At 46.0% G+C, this 8,955-nt stretch overlaps 1 protein-coding gene across 1 annotated transcript in view; it reads left to right on the top strand.

The window, feature by feature from the left end:
- The first annotated feature begins 1,633 nt into the window (after positions 1–1,633).
- The window catches only part of LOC121273852 (zinc finger protein 420-like), a 33,110-nt gene continuing 25,788 nt past the window's right edge, over positions 1,634–8,955 (top strand). Inside the window, exons 1-2 of the mRNA XM_041180991.1 lie at positions 1,634–1,829; positions 5,351–5,471. The gene's annotated coding sequence lies outside the window, so the exon portion shown is untranslated. The remainder of the gene's footprint in view (positions 1,830–5,350; positions 5,472–8,955) is intronic.

Raw genomic sequence — 8,955 nt, 5'->3', positions numbered from 1 at the left:
TCACCGCCTGCCACTCCAAAAAAGACCCACTTATTCTTTCTCTCTCTCTTTCCTGTCTGCTAACCAATTCTCAGTCCATGTCAATATATTACCCCCAATCCCATGTGCTTTAATTTTACACACAAATATGGGACTTTATCAAAAGCTTTCTCAAAACCCAAATACACCACATCCACTGGCTCTCCCGTATCTATTCTGCTTGTTACCTCCTCAAAGAGCTCCAGTACATTTGTCAAACATGATTTACCTTTAATAAATCCATGTTGACTTTGCCTAACCCCGTTGATATCTTCCAAGTGTCCTATTAACATATCCTTTATAACATGCTTCAGCATTTTCCCTACTACCAAGGTCAGGCTAACTGTCTGTAATTCCATGTTTTCTCCCTCCCTTCTTTGTTAAATAGTGGGGTTACATTTGCCACCCTCCAATCTGCTGGGACTGAACCAGAATGTGCAAAACTTTGGAAGATGACAATCAATACATCCACTATTTCCATGGTCACCTCCTTTAGGCCTCTGCGATGTAGATTATCAAGCCCTGAGGATTTATCAGTTTTCAGTTCCATTAATTTCTCCAGCACTATTGTTTCAGTAATACTAATTTCCTTCAAATCCTCCTTCTCACTGGACCCTTGGGTACCTCGCATTTCTGGAAAGTTATTTTTGTCTTCCTCCATGAAAACAGAACTAAAGTAGTTGTTTAATTGCTATGCCATTTCTTTGTTTTCCATTATAAATTCTCCTGTTTCGGACTGTAAGGGGCCTACATTTGTCTTTACTAATTTTTTTCTTTATATGTACTTAAAGAAAAGCCTGGGGGACAATAGCTCCCTGGTGTACTATCCATGGCAACGACCAATCAGAACTGACTGGCCAACCAATCAGCACCCTTTTCTCATGCAGTATAAATTGTTGTTCTCTTTGAAATGAGCTGTTCTTGTGCCCGCCCTGATGAGCGCAAGTCAAAAAGTTTTGGGACCATGCCGGTTTTCTCAGTAACACTCAAGTTCTGTACAACCAAGCAACTATTTAAAACTCTCCTTAAAACTATTGGCCCAAGCTTTTGGTCACCAACCCTAATATCTCCTTATATATCTGGGTGTCACACTTTGTTTTATAATTTCCCTGTGAAGCTCACTGGGATGATTTATGATGTTAATAGAAGTTGTTGTTGTTTCTGACTGTTACCCTGATCTCCTGTTTTACAACAACCCACTGATTTCACACCAAACTCCATCTCTGATTTATTGTCCCTCCTGCGGGTCATTCATCCGGGTCTGCAGACGCTGTAAAGATGGCGGCGACGCATGCGCTCTGCTGCTCATTGCCCCCTACAAAAGTGGCGGCGGTTATCTCGGGCCTACTTCCGGAGAAAATCCTCAGCTGTCGTTCCGCGGGACTGATGGCTCCTTATTGAGGTTTTGGGGCCGACACCGAGTTTATGAAGCCACCCACCGGCTCCATTTTTCTTAATGCGTTTATTTTCGGCTCTAAATCCGCACTCAGTCTTTGTAAAACCTGCATCTTAAATCCGCTCGCTCGAGCTCTCTTACCTTCCGTCTCCACGATCTGCGCATGCTCGAGCTCTTGATGATTGAAGGCAGCTGCGAACCAATAGGTGGAGGGGGGTGGGACTGGAGGACCGAGCGTGAGCGGCTGGTCCTCCAGCTAACAAAAACAAAAACAAAAACAGAATTAGCTGGAAAAACTCAGCAGGTCTGGCAGCATCGGCGGAGAAGAAAAGAGTTGACGTTTCGAGTCCTCATGACCCTTCGACAGAACTTGAGTTCGAGTCCAGGAAAGAGTTGAAATATAAGCTGGTTTAAGGTGTGTGTGTGGGGGGCGGAGAGATAGAGAGACAGAGAGGTGGATTGGGGGGGTGTGGTTGTAGCGACAAACAAGCAGTGATAGAAGCAGATCATCAAAAGATGTCAACAACAATAGTACAATAGAACACATAGGTATTAAAGTTAAAGTTGGTGATATTATCTAAACGAATGTGCTAATTAAGAATGGATGGTAGGGCACTCAAGGTATAGCTCTAGTGGGTTTTTTTTATATAATGGAAATAGGTGGGAAAAGGAAAATCTTTATAATTTATTGGGAAAAAAAAAGAAGGGGGAAACAGAAAGGGGGTGGGGATGGGGGAGGGGGAGGGAGCTCACGACCTAAAGTTGTTCAATTCAATATTCAGTCCGGAAGGCTGTGAAGTGCCTAGCCGGAAGATGAGGTGTTGTTCCTGCAGTTTGCGTTGGGCTTCACTGGAACAATGCAGCAAGCCAAGGACAGACATGTGGGCAAGAGAGCAGGGTGGAGTGTTAAAATGGCAAGCGACAGGGAGGTTTGGGTCATTCTTGCAGACAGACCGCAGGTGTTCTGCAAAGCGGTCGCCCAGTTTACGTTTGGTCTCTCCAATGTAGAGGAGACCACATTGGGAGCAACGAATGCAGTAGACTAAGTTGGGGGAAATGCAAGTGAAATGCTGCTTCACTTGAAAGGAGTGTTTGGGTCCTTGGACAGTGAGGAGAGAGGAAGTGAAGGGGCAGGGGTTGCATCTTTTGCGTGGGCATGGGGTGGTGCCATAGGAGGGGGTTGAGGAGTAGGAGTGATGGAGGAGTGGACCAGGGTGTCCCAGAGGGAGCGATCCCTATGGAATGCCGATAGGGGAGGTGAAGGGAAGATGTGTTTGGTGGTGGCATCATGCTGGAGTTGGCGGAAATGGCGGAGGATGATCCTTTGAATGCGGAGGCTGGTGGGGTGATAAGTGAGGACAAGGGGGACCCTATCATGTTTCTGGGAGGGAGGAGAAGGCGTGAGGGCGGATGCGCGGGAGATGGGCCGGACACGGTTGAGGGCCCTGTCAACGACCGTGGGTGGAAAACCTCGGTTAAGGAAGAAGGAGGACATGTCAGAGGAACTGTTTTTGAATGTAGCATCATCGGAACAGATGCGACGGAGGCGAAGGAACAGAGAGAATGGGATGGAGTCCTTACAGGAAGCGGGGTGTGAGGAGCTGTAGTCGAGATAGCTGTGGGAGTCGGTGGGTGTGTAATGGATATTGGTGGACAGTCTATCACCAGAGATTGAGACAGAGAGGTCAAGGAAGGGAAGGGAAGTATCAGAGATGGACCACGTGAAAATGATGGAGGGGTGGAGATTGGAAGCAAAATTAATACATTTTTCCAAATCCCGACGAGAGCATGAAGCGGCACCGAAGTAATCATCGATGTACCGGAGAAAGAGTTGTGGAAGGGGGCTGGAGTAGGACTGGAACAAGGAATGTTCCACATACCCCATAAAGAGACAGGCATAGCTGGGGCCCATGCGGGTACCCATAGCCACACCTTTTATTTGGAGGAAGTGAGAGGAGTTGAAGGAGAAATTGTTCAGCGTGAGAACAAGTTCAGCCAGACGGAGGAGAGTAGTGGTGGATGGGGCCTCTGTTCGAGGAAGAAGCTAAGGGCCCTCAGACTATCCTGGTGGGGGATGGAGGTGTAGAGGGATTGGACGTCCATGGTGAAGAGGAAGCGGTTGGGGCCAGGGAACTGGAAATTGTTGATGTGACGTAAGGTGTCAGAGGAATCACGGATGTAGGTGGGAAGGGACTGGACAAGGGGAGAGAGAAGGGAGTCAAGATAACGAGAAATGAGTTCTGTGGGGCAGGAACAAGCTGAGACGATCGGTCTACCGGGGCAGTTCTGTTTGTGGATTTTGGGTAGGAGATAGAAGCGGGCCGACCGAGGTTGGGAGACTATCAGGTTGGAAATTGTGGAAGGGAGATCCCCAGAGGAGATGAGGTCAGTGACAGTCCTGGAAACAATGGCTTGATGTTCAGTGGTGGGGTCATGGTCCAGGGAGAGGCAGGAAGAAGTGTCTGCGAGTTGACGCTCAGCCTCCGCGAGGTAGAGGTCAGTGCGCCAGACAACAACAGCACCACCCTTGTCAGCGGGTTTGATGACAATGTCAGGGTTGGACCTGAGAGAATGGAGTGCAGTAAGTTCAGAGAGAGACAGGTTAGAATGGGTGAGAGGAGCAGAGAAATTGAGACGACTAATGTCGCGCCGACAGTTCTCAATGAAAAGATCAAGGAAGGTAAGAATCCAGAGGGAGGGGTCCAGGTGGAGGGAGAATATTGGAGATGGGTAAAAGGATCCGTTGAACTGGGAGAGGACTCCTGCCCAAAGAAGTGAGCCCGGAGACAAAGACGGCGGAAGAAGAGCTCAGCATCATGCCGAGCCCGAAATTCATTGAGATGAGGGCGTAAGGGAATGAAACTAAGTCCTTTGCTGAGCACTGAACGTTCAGCAACGGAGAGGGGAAGGTCAGGGGGTATAGTGAATACACGGCTGGGGTTGGGATTGGAAGAAAGGGTGGGGACGGAGGGACAGGCAGGGGTGGAGGGTCCTCGATGGGTGTTGGTGTCAATTATTATTTTGGTCCTCCAGCTAATCGGAGTAAACTAGTTGGGGGGGGGGGGGGGGGAGCGTGTGGGGGTAGCCAGGCTGGAGCGACACATGTGCAGTACTGGTGCGGGACCGGGATGAAGATGGACGAATTGCAAGTTCAACAACTTCAGATAATGAACTCTCTCCTCCATCCTCACCCCCTCTTCAAACCCCTTTTTTCATATAATTATTATATATTTTTTAAATATATTTTTCTTTTCCCACCTATTTCTATAATTTTAAATTTATTTCCATGCATTGTTTTATCTCCAACTTTAGCCTATTTCGATCCCTTCCCCCCCACTCCATCCCCACTAGGGCTGTCTGTACCTTAGTTGTCCTGCTTTCTACCCTTAATGTCACCTCTAAGCACATTCCTGGGCTAATTTCACCATCGTCAACACTCTTTTGTCCATGACATCTTTGGCAATCTCTCCTTTGCCTCCACCTATCCCTGGCCCTCTATCCAGCTCTACCTGTCCCACTCCCCCTCAACCAGCTTATGTTTCACCTCATTTCTATTTCTCTTTAGTTCTGATGAAGTGTCATGCAGTCTCAAAACATTAACGCTGTCTTCCCCTCCACAGATGCTGTCAGACCTGCTGAGTTTTTCCAGCTATCTTTTTTTTTGTTTCGAATTTAAAGTCCAGTGAGTGAGAAAGGGCCGAGTGTAGGCGAGGAATGGAGCCAGCGGGTGGGCTGGGAGGGTTCACAAACACTCTGAACCCGGATTAGAAACTCCTGGAGCTGAGTTTACACCGAGTGTTTGGAAACTCCTTTCACAGGGGGTTCGAAGGGGAGGATTTACACACAGCAAACTCAAACCTATAGAAATGTTTGTCTCTTCTCAATTTCTACCCTGGACTGACAGTGATGGGTTTTTTTATAATCGCTTTTTTACAGGATATTAAATGGGAAGGATTTGCAGACGGGAAACTCAAACCAAATGTCACATCAAGATCTTAAGAGTCACTCGATTCATTAGGGCCTGAATATCGGCAGACTTTGACCATGGAAGGAAAAGGTTTGTCTGTTCTGTTTGTGTGAAAAGATTTCAGATATCAGTGTGACTGGAAAAGCATCGAGATATTCAAAATCCTGGTTAGACCGCACCTGAACCACTGTAATAAAAATTTAAAAAAATCCTGGAAACACTTAGCACATCAGACAGCTTCTGTGGAGCAAAACTGAGTTAATGTTTCAGGTCAACATGACCTTTGATCAGAACAGGAATACTGTGTTCAGTTCTGGGCAGCACACCTTCAGAAGGATAGACTGTATTGAACTTAGTGGGAGAGCAATGCAGATTTCCCTGAATGATACCTGGACTCCAAGGGTTAAATTATGAGGAAAGGTCAAACAAATGCATTAGAGTCATTACAGCACAGAAAGAGGCCATTCATCCCATTGAGCCCATGCCAGCTCTCTGTTGACCAATTCAGTCTGTCTCACTGTCCCATTCTGCCCTTTTAAATGCCGATTCAATCTTCTTTTTAAATCATTGATCATTTCTGCTTCGTCCACCTTCATAGGCAATGAGTTCTGGGTATTACCACTAGCTGTGTAAAACGTTCTTCCCGGCATTTGTCCTGCATCTATTGCCCATAACCTTTAAACTGTGTCCCCCCCATTTCTTGTGCCATCACGTAGTGGAAACAATTTTTTCTTTGTCCACCTTATCTAAACCTGTCACAATCTTGTCCACCTCTATAAAATCTCCCCTCAGCTCTGATACTCCAAGAAGAACAACTCCAGCTTCTCCAATCTAACCTTGTAACCAAATTCCCTTTTTCCAGGAACCATTCTAAATCTCCACTGCATCCTCTCAAGGACCCTCACATCTTTCCTAAAGTGTAGAGACCAGAACTGGATGCAATAGTCTTGTTGTGACATAAGCAGAGTTTTATGAAGGGTCAACTTTTATTCCTGCTTTTATATAAATTATATTTGTTTATGAAGCCCAAGATCCTATATATTTTGCTAACTGCTCTCTCAATATGTCCTGTCATACCCAAACATCTGTGCACATCAACCCCCAGGTCCCCTGTCCCTGCCCTCTCTTTGGGACTGTACAATTAAGTATCCATTGCCTCTCTCCCTATTCCTTCTGCCAGTATTCATCATCTCAACTTGAGGGTTGTATTCCCTGAAATTTAGAAGATTGAGGAGGATTTTCCTCAAAGTTTTCATGATATTATTTGGAAAAGGTGTGGTAGACAGAGGGGAAGTATTTCCATTGGTTGGGGAATCCAGGACTGAGGAACATAGTCTAAAAATTAGAGCCAGAGTGAGATTAGGAAAATCTTCTCCAGGTAAAGTTGGGAGAAGTTTGGAATTCTCTTCCTGAATTGGTAGTTCATGCTTGATCATTGTTCAGTTTCAATCTGACATTGATAGATCTTTGCTAACCCAAGGTATAAATTATGGGACATGAGACAAAGGGTCACAGAACAGCCGTGATCTGATTGCATGGTGGGACAGACTCGAGGGGCTAAATAGCCAACTCCTAGAATCATCGAAACTTACAGCACAGAAGAAGGCCATTCAACCCTTTGTGCTTGTGCAGCTTCTCTGAAAGAGCAGTCATGTTTAGTCCCACACACCCACTTTCCGTTGTTAACCCTGTAAATTCCTCAATCTCAAATCCCTGTCAACTCCCTTTTAAAATTTCTGGTAGAATCAGGTTCCAGCACCTTTTCAGGTAGAATGTTCCAGATTTTGACAATTCTCTGTTGGTGCAGAAACTGGTGAACTCGAAGTTGAGTCCAGAAGGTTGTAAAATGCTGAATTGAAAGATGAGCTGCTGTTCCTCAAGCTCCCATTGAGCTTCATTGGAACAGTGCAGGAGGCCGAGGACAGAGAGGTCAGACTGGGAGTGGGGCGGAGAATTAAAATGACAAGTGACCGGAAGCTCAGGGTCAAGCTCACAGACTGAACAGAGGTTGTTCCACATAGTGATCACCCAATCTGTGTTTGGTCTTCCCAATGTAGAGCAGATCGCATCATGAACAGTGAGTACATCAACTAAACTGCAAGAAGCACAAGTAAATCACTGTTTGGTTCCATCTTTCAAAACCTTGATAACAGGCAGAAGAAAGAAGAAATTTGAAGAGTAAATGTTACAAAGTAAAGCAAACTGATTGTCAGAATATATAACTCCACCCCAGTTACAGGGATTATTAACAACAGCAGAAACAAGCTACAACTGTCAGGATAAACATGGTTCAGTCCTGGATGTGATTAAGAGCAGCAATAACAGCAGAATCCAACCCCTGCAGTCACTTGTGAACTTGCTGGTTTCTCAGCAGTTGGATGATCAGTTAAATCCCTTCTCACACACGGAGCAGGTGAACGGCCTCTTCCCAGTGTGAACTCACTGGTGCGTGTCCTGGAGATGATGGTTTGCCCATGCACCGGCTGCCCTTGTATTCTGGCTAGCGTGGGCTGTGAGTTGGGGCGATTCTGTCAACATTCTGGCTGAGTTACAGATGTGCATAGTCCATTCCCCATGCCCCTTCTTTCTCTCTTCCCACATGGACCAGAGTCCTTTGTAGGCCCAGACTGAGTGGCAGGTTCCCTTCCCTGAAGGACATTAGTGAACCAGTTGGGTTTTTATGGCAATCCAGCAGTTTTCATGGTCACTTTTTCCTAGTGCCGGCCCCACAAATTACCAGTTTCATTCAGCTCAATTTCACAACCTGCCTTTGTGTCTTTGTGGGTTCTCTCTCACTCCCTTTTTTCAGTTTTAAATCAATTTCACAGGGTATTAGAAGGGGAGGATTTGTAGTTGCAAAACTGAAACCAAACATCGCACCAGGATCTGATGGAGTCACCCAAATAATCGTAACCTGAATATCATCATATTTTGAACATGGAAGGAAAGAGCACCGTTCACAGTGGGGAGAAACCCTACATGTGTCCTGTGTGTGATGAGGCTTCAGCCGATCAACTGACCTGTTTAAACACAAGCACAGTCACACCTTGGAGAAGCTGTGGTAATGTGGGGATGGTAGGAAGGGATTTAGTTACCTTTCTAGGCTGGAAACTCATTTGTGCACTCACACTGGGGAGAGGCCATTTACCTGTTTGGAGTGTGGGAAGGAATTCACTCAAATACCCACCCTGATGACACACCAGTGAGTTCACACTGATGAGAGACCATTTGGGTGCTCTCACTGTGGGACTGGGTTCAGGCAAACATCTAACCTCATTGTGTACCAGCAAATTCACACTGGTGAGAGACCGTTCCCCTGCTCTGAATGTGGGAAGCGATTCACTTAGTCATCGAGCCTTCTGAAACACCATTGAGCTCATGAGTAACTACAGTGATTGGACTTTGCTGTTAATCACATCCAGGACTGAGCTATGTTCATTGGGGTCTGTTTCTGCTGATGTTTATAAATTCCAGATAGATAGGTTAATGTTGTGGATAAAAGTCAAATAAAACAGTTTGGTGTTAAATATAATGATGCTGAGTCTATTAATACAGAGCCACTTCACAAACCTTT

The sequence above is a fragment of the Carcharodon carcharias genome (assembly GCF_017639515.1).
Source record: "Carcharodon carcharias isolate sCarCar2 chromosome 27 unlocalized genomic scaffold, sCarCar2.pri SUPER_27_unloc_2, whole genome shotgun sequence".
Taxonomy (NCBI): Eukaryota; Metazoa; Chordata; class Chondrichthyes; order Lamniformes; family Lamnidae; genus Carcharodon; species Carcharodon carcharias.
Note: the sequence above shows the minus strand (reverse complement) of the source record. Positions and strands in the feature narration are given on the sequence as shown.